The sequence below is a fragment of the Cebus imitator genome, unplaced genomic scaffold (genome assembly GCF_001604975.1).
Source record: "Cebus imitator isolate Cc_AM_T3 unplaced genomic scaffold, Cebus_imitator-1.0 Scaffold86, whole genome shotgun sequence".
NCBI lineage: Eukaryota > Metazoa > Chordata > Mammalia > Primates > Cebidae > Cebus > Cebus imitator.
The window spans coordinates 5,123,683-5,136,221 of NW_016107401.1; the positions used below are offsets into that span (position 1 = coordinate 5,123,683).

General features: G+C 37.3%; 1 protein-coding gene across 7 annotated transcripts in view; it reads left to right on the plus strand.

Annotated features, from left to right (window-relative positions):
• Positions 1–12,539, plus strand: part of TENM2 (teneurin transmembrane protein 2) — a 1,289,478-nt gene that overhangs the window by 291,756 nt on the left and 985,183 nt on the right. The window lies entirely within an intron of this gene.

Here is a 12,539-nt window from a genome sequence, read left to right on the forward strand (position 1 = left end):
GGAGTCAAAATCTTAGTCCCTAAGTCTGTCAAATTACAAGAGAAATGAAGAATCATAAAAAGAATTTTAATAAGATTTATTGACAATGTCAAATTGTGAACTCTTGAATGGCAACTTTATTTCTTTGTTGTAATTTCTTTTACATACAGGATAGAGTAAAGGGTAACATCTTTTCTTTTTAGATGACTGTAATGAAGACTTTTATTTAATGTATCAAAAATTACACCATTATGAAGGTCCTATTTCCACAGGGTGATTGCTAAAAGCCCATGTTCTTTCTTTAAGGCATGTTCCCCATTTAAAAGCACTTATCTTTGAAAGCATGAATGAAAGAGTTAACGGAATTGGTACTAATTAGAAATGACAAGCTGACTATAAACTCCTGCACTCTTTTCCTTCTTGTTATGTTTTCTAAGAGTTCTATGCAAAACATTGGCATAAATGCCTTCTTGGATATAAAAACATAGACCTCAATTTATTTGCGGCCCTGATTGTACAGCTACATTTTTTTTTCAAGATTTGTAAACTTGTGAGAAGTAAAAGTTGTGAGAGAATTAAAAAACTGGAGACTATATCAGTTGAAATATAAAATCCTGAAATAGGAAATAAAGAATATGTCAGTGTAGGTGTGCATGAAACAGTAGCTTTGCGATACATGTATTCCAAAGCTGGGGTTTGGGAGAATTTGAGTTTTATTTCTACCTCCTGCTCTGTCTCCTCTTCATCAGCTATATGGTGATGCCATTGAAACACATGCTACCACATTTTTTTTTCCTCTCTAGAATTGTTAGGAAGTCAGGATTATTAAAGAGATGTTTGGAAACAATGAGTTTTTGATGGTGGTTTGTAAAATGTCTTGGGAAACTTGATGAGGCTTGTGATTGCTGTTTTGTTAAGTGCTCTTTATTCCCGTTCATTATGCATTCTTTTGGCTTTGGCTTTTGGGTTTTGGATGTGATCCTACACTAAGTGGTGCCCACCCTGTAAGTGATGGAGTGCCTGTGGGTATGTTTTCTGAAACTAGCCCACTTGCACTGCATGTGATGCAAGCGAATGAGCTTGATATTGTCTATGGAGTTTTGGGATTCCCATAGTCCCTGGCTGCAAATGAAAGCAGGCATTCAGGTTTAGCAACCCTTGACAATGAGTAAGGTCAAAACTTTGAAGAATAAGTGGAAACTCTCCAGTTGTTACCCCCATGAAAAATAAAATACATTGGTTAAACTACGCTTTGTCTTGAGTCCAAAGCAAGGGGCAAAGTGTAGAAATGATGGGCATATTTAATGGAGCAATTGTGATAGTGAGCTCTGCCAGAGCATTTCTGTGCTAAGATTCATCTTTTCGTTTTTACTGATTGTCAAGGTAAAAGATATTTTATAGCAGATGTAATTGGGATTAAAACTATCTTATTAACCTCAAAGTATAATGTAAAGACCATTAATAAAGTATAATATAAATATTGAAAAAATCTATGCAATTTATCCTATTTTCCCCATCCCCTTTCTGTCATACTTTTAAGAGGAATCTTTTGTTTGGCTGTTTATCTTTCAGAATATAGGGAAATATAGTAGGGTAGACAGAAAGAGGATAATACCTTTGGATTGTTTTGCTTGGTGAAAAAGCAATTGGAAAGAAAATAAGAAATTCAGAAAAAAAGACAAACAAATAGAGAAGTTTTGGAGGATTTTGAGAAAAAGAAAAGAGAAAGTAGGATAGTTACTATTTGGTGTGAGACATGGGGAAGATCAAATGGCAAAACAACTTATAGGAAGTTTACCTTTGTAAAAAGATAAGGGAGTTTGCCGAATGTTATGAGATGCAATTTTCCATTAATCTCTCCGTTTACTCTGAAAAAAGTTTCAGTAAAGATATCTACATTTTTCTTCAATACTCTAGGAGTTAAAATTGTGCCTCTTTCTCATGCATCACCACACTACGATGGGATCTTTCTATTTGACAAGCTTATAGATCAAGATTTTGATGGAAGAGCTTAAGGCACTATATCAATAAATTAGGTTATACAGATAAAATAGAATATGTAAAAAAGAGAGTACAACTTTCCCCTGTTACCCTACCATAAAATAAGATCATACCCTATATGATGGTTTATTAATCTGCTTTTTCTACTAGCTACATTTACATACTTATAAATATGATTATATTCCATTTGAAGGTTATAAAATTCTTCACTGTGTGAGGTACTGCAATTGATTAATTCACTTTCCTGTTTTTGGGCAACCAATTGTTTTCATATATTTGGTTTTTATAAATGATACTTCAGTGAATATCTATGTAGCTAAATCTTTGGGCATATCCTAATTCATTTTACTGGGACAAGAATGATGAAGAATAAATCATTTAGAAAGAAAATAACTAAATTGCAAGATGAACCTAATATTTTCTGGATTGAAATGGCAAGTTAATTGAGACAAAATAAAGAATCCAGGCAAGTTAAAATTAAAAGTGGAGAACTTAAGCACAGAAAAATATGAAAATTAAGCAAAGAAAACCCAAAAAGCATTGCAAAGTGAATCCAAAAATGGTCCACAATGAATATAAATTTTTTTCTAACGTCTGTACTATAGTAAAGTAATGTAAATGTCAGAAGTAAAATAGAAAATACACTTGGTACACATAAATGCAAAAGAATGTAGTCATTAAAATATGTCAACAGGCTGGGTGTTGTAGCCCATGCCTGTAATCCCGGCCCTTTAGGAGGCAGAGGCAGGTGGACCACCTGAGGTCAGGAGTGAAACCTCATCTCTACTAAAAAATGCAAAAAATAGCCAGGCATGGGGGTAGGCAACTGTAATCCCAGCTACTTGGGAGGCAGAGGCGAGAGAATCACTTAAACAAGGGAGGCAGAGTTTGTGGTGGGCTGAGATCTCACCACTGCACTCCAGCCTGGGTGATAGAGTGAGACTCTCTAAAAACAAAAATTTCAAGAATGACAAAAAGGAGCTAGAAAAGGTCTAAAGAAGGAAAACAGGCTGAGAGTCATGAGAATTAATTTGGATCGGAGAATGAGTTCCAAAGATTATACTTTCACATCTCAAAATGAAATGAAGACTAGGAAAAGACCAAGGTTAATGAAATCGTGAAACCATAGTGTTGACGGAGAGGAAAATGCCAACTTGTCTTCCAAATTTCATAAAACAAGAAACAAAGAACACCCTTTGAAAATTCATAATGATAATTTTAAGAAAATAAATGTTTTTGCAAGCATAATTTGACTCAGAAGAAATTGGCATTTCCCAATCATAATTTGAAGATGTTATATTTTATATTTTTCATTGTCTGCAAAATTTGCTGCCTTTTTTTTTTTTTTTTAAAAAAAACAGAGTCTCACTCTGTTGCTCAGGCTGAAGTGCAGTGGCATGATCTTGGCTTACTGCAACCTCTGCCTCCTCGGTTCAAGCAATTCTCCTGCCTCAGCCTTCCAAGTAGCTGGGACTACAGGTACCTGCCACTACACTTGGCTGTTTTGCATTTTTAGTAGAGAGGAGGTTTCACCATATTGGCTAGGCTGATCTCCAACTCCTCACCTTGTGATCTACCTACCCTGGCTTCCCAAAGTGTTGGGATAGGCGTGAGCCACCACGCCCAGCCTGCCTTACATATAGATATATGGTGCAGTGTCTGTATCAGATAGGAATGTGTTCAGCTGCAAGTAAAAGAACACTCAACTAACAGAGGCTTAAAAATAAAAAGGTAAACTTTCCCATGTAACAAAATGTCTACAGAAATATAGCTACAGATGTCAGTCATCCTCTCAGAGACACCACCAGATGCTGTGGTGAATGGTTGCGTTGTTGGCTTCCACAGGAACCACCCATGTGGTCCCCATGCCCTGGTGTAGTCCCCTCTCTGTAGATCTGTGCTTAGCCTAGGAGGAAAAGTGATGTGGAGGAAGTGATGCGGAAGTGCTAGAAAACATTTTTGTTTTGAACACCTTCATTTAGAATTCCATGATATCATTCTTCAAGGTGAAAGACAGATTCTTCCTTTTTCCCTTAGCTTCTTTCATGAAAACCTGGCCCACTTTGTTTGTTATTTATAATGTGTAACCACTGTGTTAGACACATAATAGACCAAGGTGAAAAATATACATGTCAAGAGAAATCAAGCAGGTAATGTGAATGATGGCACAGAGTTGAATGTCAGGCAACAGGAGACATTGAAGATGAGAGATCCAAACACACATATAGTTGGATCTCATTGAAGATGAGAGATCCAAACACACATATAGTTGGATCTCATTGAAGATGAGAGATCCAAACACACATATAGTTGAATCTGGGACCAGTTCCCACCTATCTTCTACAGATTCTATGCCACAGATTCAGTGTTGCTACATGATTTTGAATTCTAAAGAGCAGCTGGAAATATGTATTTCTTGTATAATTTCCTAATTTGCTTATTATTATAAATAACAAACAAAGAAGAAACTTGTTATTCATACATAATTTAGCACAAAGTTTAAAGTACATTAAAACTTTAACACAAATACAGAAAACCTGAGAGAAGACTGAGGCTTTGCCCACAGGATCACTCTTTGTTCCTCTATTTTAATTTGTGTAAGAAACATAACGCTACAGTTCACAACGACAAAAGGGTTTTCACTAGTGATTTCTGAAAATGATGCCAAGAATAGATAGCATCTTAAGGTTTGTGTATGGAAGAAAAATGTGCTAGATCAATGGTTCTCAAGCCAAAATGTCCATCGGAATCATCTGCAGGCTTATTAAACACAGAGAGCAGGGTCCCACCACAAGAGTTTTTGATTCAATAGGCCTGGATGGGACAGAAATCTGTATTCCTAAAGAATACACAGGTAATGCTGGTACTACTGGCTAGAGAACCACAAGTTGGGAACCACTGTGTTGGACATACAGTAGATCAAGGTGAAAAATGTACTTGTCAACAGGAGTCAAGGAGGTAATGCAAATGATAGAATAGAGCTGAATGTCAGGCAACAGGAGACATTGAAGATGAGAGATCTGGAGACACATGTAGTTGGATCTGAAGCTAGTTACCACCTATCTTCTACAGATTATATGCCACAGATTCACTGTTGCTAGATGATTTGAACTCTAAAGAGCAGCTGGAAATATATATTTCATGTGTAATTTCCTAAGTTGCATATATCGAACAGTAACTAAAATATTATTTAAATAATATAAGTCAAATAAATGCTTCTTCATGCCAGGTAAGGCTATGAGGATGACTTGTTTATAACCTCTCCAATGGGCAAATGGTAACTCTATCCATTCCCTCTCCAAAACTCAAACCTGCAGTTACACTTGCTTTAATTGAATATAAATGTTGAAATCTTTGCAGCATCAACCAGAGATACAACTGTTAGAAACTCACACACCTAATTTTGGTAACATCAATAAAAGAAAGAGTAGTTGTGAGATTGTGTTCGTTACCAGCTTGAATTCATCTTCTCCTCCGATTTTTTTTTTGTCTCCTCATATCCTCAAGCCCCTTAGATGTTTTAAACAAAAAAATTCTAATAGTTTTATTACTTCTCATAAATGTGGGGTGTTAAAAATGGCTAAAAATAGCAATATTCTCCTACTTCCAATGTCTAATGCACCAATAAAGTTAAGAGTGGATTTTATTTGGAAGCACAGAAGAAGAAAGCCTGCTGATTTGCATGGGTTGCATTCTTAGCCTTTTATTTCTTGAATCAGTTAAAATATTTTACAAACCATCTGGTCACCTACAGATTCAGGAATAAACCAGTGCCAAGACACACCAAGTCATCTTGTAAACACTTTATACAAAAAATAAAATAAAATAAAATCCTGGTCAGTATATCCATCTTCATTAATGATTCCTAGCATAGTTCTTTTCTTTTCACAAGTATCATCTAGTTATGAGAGGCCATTATACAAAATCATTAAAACATGCTTAACTGTACTGTGTTAATTATGCAATGATAAATTATTCTTTATTTCTTCATTACCAGTATTGTAGCAGTAGAATTAGCATTGTTTGTTCCTTTTTGGAGGAAAAAAATCATTAATATTAAAAAGTGAAAATTCTGGAAACTTAATGTTGTGGAATGACAGTTTTAATTTGATTTTCAAAATCCTATTTGCTGATCCCCTCAGCTATAAAAGTTTAACCACTATGTCACTGTAATTACATCGGCTGTTTATCTCTTCTTTCACGGCTATATCTAGGTCTGTGCAACACACTGAGGGCTGGCATTAGACTAAATCAGGAGACCTAAGGGATCTTACTAAGTCCTCTGCTAAATTGAATCTAATAGTATAATTTAAATGTCTTCTAGCTTCACTCTCTGCTTTTGAATCATTTCATTATCAAGCAATAAACAATTCAATCAATGCTTGTGGAGCACTGTGCTAGGCACTGTGGAACACAGGAAAACATTTTAACTGAGCATATATTTTCTGCCTTGTAGTGTTGATGATTTAGTGTGAAAGTTAGGCCTAATATAATTAACATAGAGCAAAATGTAAGGACAGATGCGGTGGTGTAAAGGCAGATGTGGAAAGAAAAATTATTCTGGCTAAATTATTTATTATAATTTGAGCTTGGCCTCCAACAATAAAGACAACACGAATAATGACCAACACCACAGTGTGTTCATTGCTGTTTTGGTAGTTCTAAGAGCGTTACATGAACTAAGTCTTTAAATCCTCATAAGATCTCTATGAGTTTGGTACAAGAATTATCCCATTTCACAGATGGAAAAACTTGGAAAACTTAATTAGGTCAGTGGTTCTCAAAGTATGCTCCCAGGACCAGATGCATCATCATTACTTGGAAACTTGTTAGAAATACAGAGTCTCATGTGCTTCCCATCCCCAGCTGCTAAGAGGCTCTGACAGTGGAAAGCAGTTTACCTTAGCAAGATTCCCAGCGGATTTTGATGTTCGCTAAAGTTTATGAACCATAACCTTAGATACATAGGATAAGGGGAGTGAAGGAGCTAACATATGACATAGAGGTTATGTCTTGGTCCCGTCTTTGCCACTTACTGCTTGTGTGACCTTGGATTCATTACTTAACCTCTTAAACTCTCATTTTATCATCTGTGAAATGGGGAGAATAGTTGTTGTTTCTCCTCGTCACCGTTTTCAGAATTCGATGAGGTCATGACACAAAGTAACCCTACCATAAATGGTAGATGTGTTACAGTGTTTATCATCATTAATATTATTATTGTCTTCATCATCATCATTATCATCACCCCGTTCAGGTGAAGAGAGCAACATAAATTAAGGCAGGAAAGAGAAAGTTTTCCTAGGTGGAAGCTTAAGGGGACCATTTCTCTCTTTTGTGGCAGAAGCAGGTCACAAATAATGAATTGAAATATTAAGGACTCAACATTTATATCCTTCAAGTAACACCTTGGAATAACCTTCCCCCACAGGGACCTTTTCCTTGATGTGCTTTTCTGGAATGTGCATGGTTATAGTCTGTGCTGAATACATCCTTACTTTTTATTATGTTAACCTCTAATTGCTCTCATTTGAAAGATGTACATAATTTCTTCCTTGAACAGAAGCCGTGTCCCCTGGGTTTGCTGTCCTTTTAATGTGCTCCAGGGGGAGACTCTAACAGCTCCATTTCAGGGTCAAACTAAATTCAAAGCCAGGCTCCACTGCTCATGAGCTGTTTGACTTTCAGCCAGTAGCCCCAGGTTCCTCATCTTTAAAATGGAACTACAAAATTCAACATGTTTTAGAAAATAGTTTATTGGCATATTTAATGTAATTTTAAAATTTAAATTGGGGCATCTTTGGTAGGACTGTTTGAAAAATTAGAAGAGATAACACAAGAAGAGGATTATCAACATAACTTTTTTTTTTTTTTTTTTTTTGGTGCGCAATAAGCTAAATAAGAACCCCACCCCACTCATGGATTTATGAGATCCTGAAGATGGTACAGCTCAGCAAGGCAAGGCAGGAAAGCAATAGTGCATAATTGCTTTTTCTTTTCCATTCTTTTTTCTAGGTGATAAAGTACCTGTGTAGTAGTAGGGGTTGTGGAGGAGATTAAAAGGAGGGGTATAGGACTGCAGGCTTAGTAGCTGCTTAGCAAACTTGGAAAGTTAAAGATTTATTTTACATTTTTATTTATTTTTTTTTTTGGGGACAGAGTTTCGCTCTTGTTACCCAGGCTGGAGTGCAATGGCGCGATCTCGGCTCACCGCAACCTCTGCCTCCTGGGTTCAGGCAATTCTCCTGCCTCAGCCTCCTGAGTAGCTGGGATTACAGGCACGCGCCACCATGCCCAGCTAATTTTTTGTATTTTTAGTAGAGACGGGGTTTCACCGTGTTGACCAGGATGGTCTCGATCTCTTGACCTCATGATCCACCCACCTCGGCTTCCCAAAGTGCTGGGATTACAGGCTTGAGCCACCGCGCCCGGCCTATTTTACATTTTTAGATATGGACCTGGATAGATATTCCTGGAAATATTCAGAGTATAATGCAAAACTAGCTCCCCTCAATATTAGTCAATCTAAACCCAGTTCTGTTACAATCTAATTATGTAGATTTTGGCAAATCATGTCCCTTTCAGCCTTAGTCTGTTCAGGCAGCTATCATAAAAATGCCATAGACTGGGTGGTTTATTAACAACAAACACTTATTTTTCTCAGTTCTGGAGGCTGAGAAGTCCAAGATCAAGGCAGAACCAGTGTCTGGTGAGAGCTTATTCCTCAGGGATGGCAACTTCTCGCTGTGTTCTCACATGGCTGAAGGGGCAGGCAAGCTCCCTCAGGTTCTTTCATTAGGACAACAATCTCACTCATGATTTTTGTCATGTCCCAGAGGTCCCACCTCTTAATACCATTATCTGGGGCATTAGGTTTCAACATAAGAATTTGGGAGGGGCTACAAAATTCAGACGATAGCAACTTTCCTGTAGCTTTTCTTCTAAGTAAATGAACAAATGAATGTAGACTTTTTAGCATGTATGAGTGTTTACTCTGTTAAGTTCTATGTTAATGTTTTATGTAACTGTCACTTTTTGTCCTTATAATGCTAGCCTTGTAAGGCAAGCATTATTAATCTCATTTCACAGAGGATAAAGAGAAAGTAAAACAGTCTAAGAATGTTGCTCAAAGTCTCACATGTAGTAAAGGGAGTTCAAGCTGGAATTCAAAGCCGTGAGAGTGTATACAGAAGCTCTGCTCTTTCCACCCCAGTGAAAACATTAGCAGATGAAGCAGAGAATTAAGAGTATTTTTGTCTCTGAACAGAATTCTGTGAATTCCATCTACCCATTATTCTTTGTATATCCTACTTGGATCTTAATCTCCATTCTGGCGATTCCCCATATGCTAAAATAATAAATTTGTCCTTAATCCTTTATTTCCAATTCCTTAATATTTCTATAATGACCCTTTATGTGTCAGTATTCACCCTTCTGGCAGCTGTACTCTCAGTTTATAAAACCATCATAGACACTAGGTAATTCTGCTCTTTTTCAGGCAAAGAGTTAAAACAAAAAATAAAGGACCATTATTATAGTTTGTGCCACATCTTTAGTAGCTGGGACTAGATCAAACAAAGAATTCCTGGCTGGGCACAGTGGCTCACGCCTGTAATTCCTGCATTTTGGGAGGCCAAGGCAGGTGGATCACCTGAGGTCAGGAGTTTGAGACCAGCCTGGCCAGCATGATGAAACCCCGTCTCTACTAAAAATACAAAAAATTAACCAGGCGTGCTGGCATGTCCCTGTAATCCCGGCTATTTGGGAGACTGAGGTAGGAGAATCACCTGAACTCAGGAGGCGGAGGTTGCGGTGAGCCGTTGCGGTGAGCCGTTGCAGTGAGCCGAGATCATGCCACTGCACTCCAGCCTGGGCGATAAGAACAAAACTCCATCTCAAAAAAAAAAAAAAAAAATGTTAGTGTGGGTGCCCATTTTAGAAATTCCCATGTTCTCCCAATAGTTGACTTTACCAAGGAATTATAATAATTAAGGTAATTTTTCTATTTTATATGCTGTTATTTATTTTGCAGAAGGAATCAAAAGACTGGCATTTGGCTATCAAGCTAGTATGGAAGTTTTGAACTTGTGAACTGATACTACCCACTGCTTGTGGGTATGTTCTCTGTCACCTCCACCCAATCATCAGCTTCTTATTTTTCATAAATCCTGATGTGATAGACAAGATGGGATATACTTGAAATAATTTAGCTGTTACTGCATATGGAAATATATTCATGAGTGATTTAGGAAATTAGACAGTTGAGCAGTGTGCATTTTGTTCCTAAATTCTGGGCTGTTTTCCCATGAAGAGTGTGTCACACCGTTTTCCCTCACTCTCCCGGCAGCTGCAATGGAGCACAAGTCCTTACTGGGGTCTTGGAAAGTGAGTAGCTACACTGCAATATCTTAAGATCCCATAATTGGCCCAAGCTAGCACTGAGTCAAGATATTGTTACAAGTCTGCTGTTTATATGTCTTCCCCTACTGGAAGTAAGAGCAGCACTTTTGTCCAACCAGGTCATGCAATTTTTTTTCTATCTGAATAATATTATTTCTTCAGCAATTTACACACTTTGAGCATTTAATGTTGCCGATGTTTGCTTAGCAAGTTAAAACTGGCAGACTGACTTGTTAGCATCATCAAATTGTACCTAGGCATCTGGATGCCCAAGATACATGCAGGGTCAGATAGAAAATGAGCTAAATAGCTTTTTCAGCTATGATTTTATTATCTAAAGTAGCTCTTATGTGAGTCAAATATAGAGCAAAATATTTGAGAGACCTTGCTTAGAAGAGAAACCATGTGGATAAAGAAAAGGAAAGGTGGGCATGCTGGCCATTTTAAGGGGTTTGCTAGATGGATGCTAGAATGTTGGGGATGCAGACTGGTGATGGCATCATCAAATACTTTTACTTCAAGTTCAGGTGATGGAAGCTTCTTATGTTGAGCTTAATGGGTTTCACACGTGCAAAATTAACTCACACTGGTTTAACTTGAAATGGAAACTTTATTTTAAGAGTATAGGGATTTTTCTGTGAATCCAAATGCAGAATTACAACCATTGTACCTAGGCCTCTGGAAGGTACTAGAACTAGGGACTGGAACATTGGACAGACTCTTTCTCCATCCTTCATCTCTGTTTTGTCACTTTATTCTCTTCTTATGCTGCAAACTGGCTTATCCTGCATGAGCTTATATGATTATGTCCAGAGTTTTCTGGCCTCACATTTTCCAAGCATGCATGTTACAGGTCCAGCTACCAGAAGAGAGTTAATCTTAATTATTCTCTCTTTTATTCATAGTCCCATATTTTTGGAGAAAATATTATGATTGACCTAGCTTGGGTCATGTGCTCATTCTTGTTCCAATTAAAATTTTGCATTATGGAAGCCAAGCGGTCCTGCTCATGAAACTGACATTGCAATGAATTTATATTAATGGTCTCTGCAACACATTCAGCATATTCCCTACCACTTTGGAGATGCACAGGGAGTGCTTGTTAAATGAAAAGGTACAGAGACTGAATAAAGTCAAGGCTCAGTTGTGGAATGTCTGACTCCTTTCCTACATCAACCTCTTGAGCCTCTTCTTTCAGTGTCTCTTTATCATGATTGTAAGATTGCAAATTATCATTTGCCATGACCGTAAGATTGCGAATTGTCACTAATCATCTCAATGAGAGAAAGGTCCAAAATTCACCCGGAATGAATTTTAATTCAAATTTAATTTTTATCAAATCACATAAAAAACACTGGGGTATAAAAAGAAGGGGGTTAACACAGAAAAAGAGGTCATGAAATTTAACCTTGATTAAAGGTCGGATATTTATTCATCTATTTTTGAAGTATCTTCTTACTGGAGATAAAATTTAACTTTCCAAAATTTGGATAATAAGAACAGGAAGCTGCACATAGAGTGCTTTTTAAGTTCTTAAAATCTGAGTTCTGTTTTAAATTTTAGGAAATTAATATGCTTCTTAAAAAAATAGAAGAACACACGGAAGAAAAACACGAGGAGATAACATGTATTGGTGAAATCTGGATTGAAAGCCAGATATTTTGATCCAAATCTAGGCTCTGCTGCTTTTATGTAATCTTGTTTTTAATGCTTTTATGTAATCTTAAAGAAAAGTTTCTTTATTTTATTCCTTATCTGTAAAATGGGGATAAGCATATCTAAAAAAATGGTTGTTGTGTTGTTTAAAGAGAACAAATACCAGCTGGACTCAGTGGCTCACGCCCGTAATCCCAACACTTTGGGAGGCCGAAGTGGGCAGATCATGAGGTCAGTAGATTGAGACCATCCTGGCCATAGTGAAACCCCATCTCTACTAAAACACAAAAATTAGCTGGGCGTGGTGGCACATGCCTGTAGTCCCAGCTACTCAGGAGGCTGAGGCAGAGGAATCGCTTGAACCCAGGAGATGGAGGTTGCAGTGGGCTGAGATCATGCCACTATAGTCCAGCCCGGGGACAGAGCGATACTCCGTCTCAAAAAAAAAAAAAAAAAAAGAGAGAGATAGAAAATATCAAGTCCCTAGTGTGTTGCAGCAATTG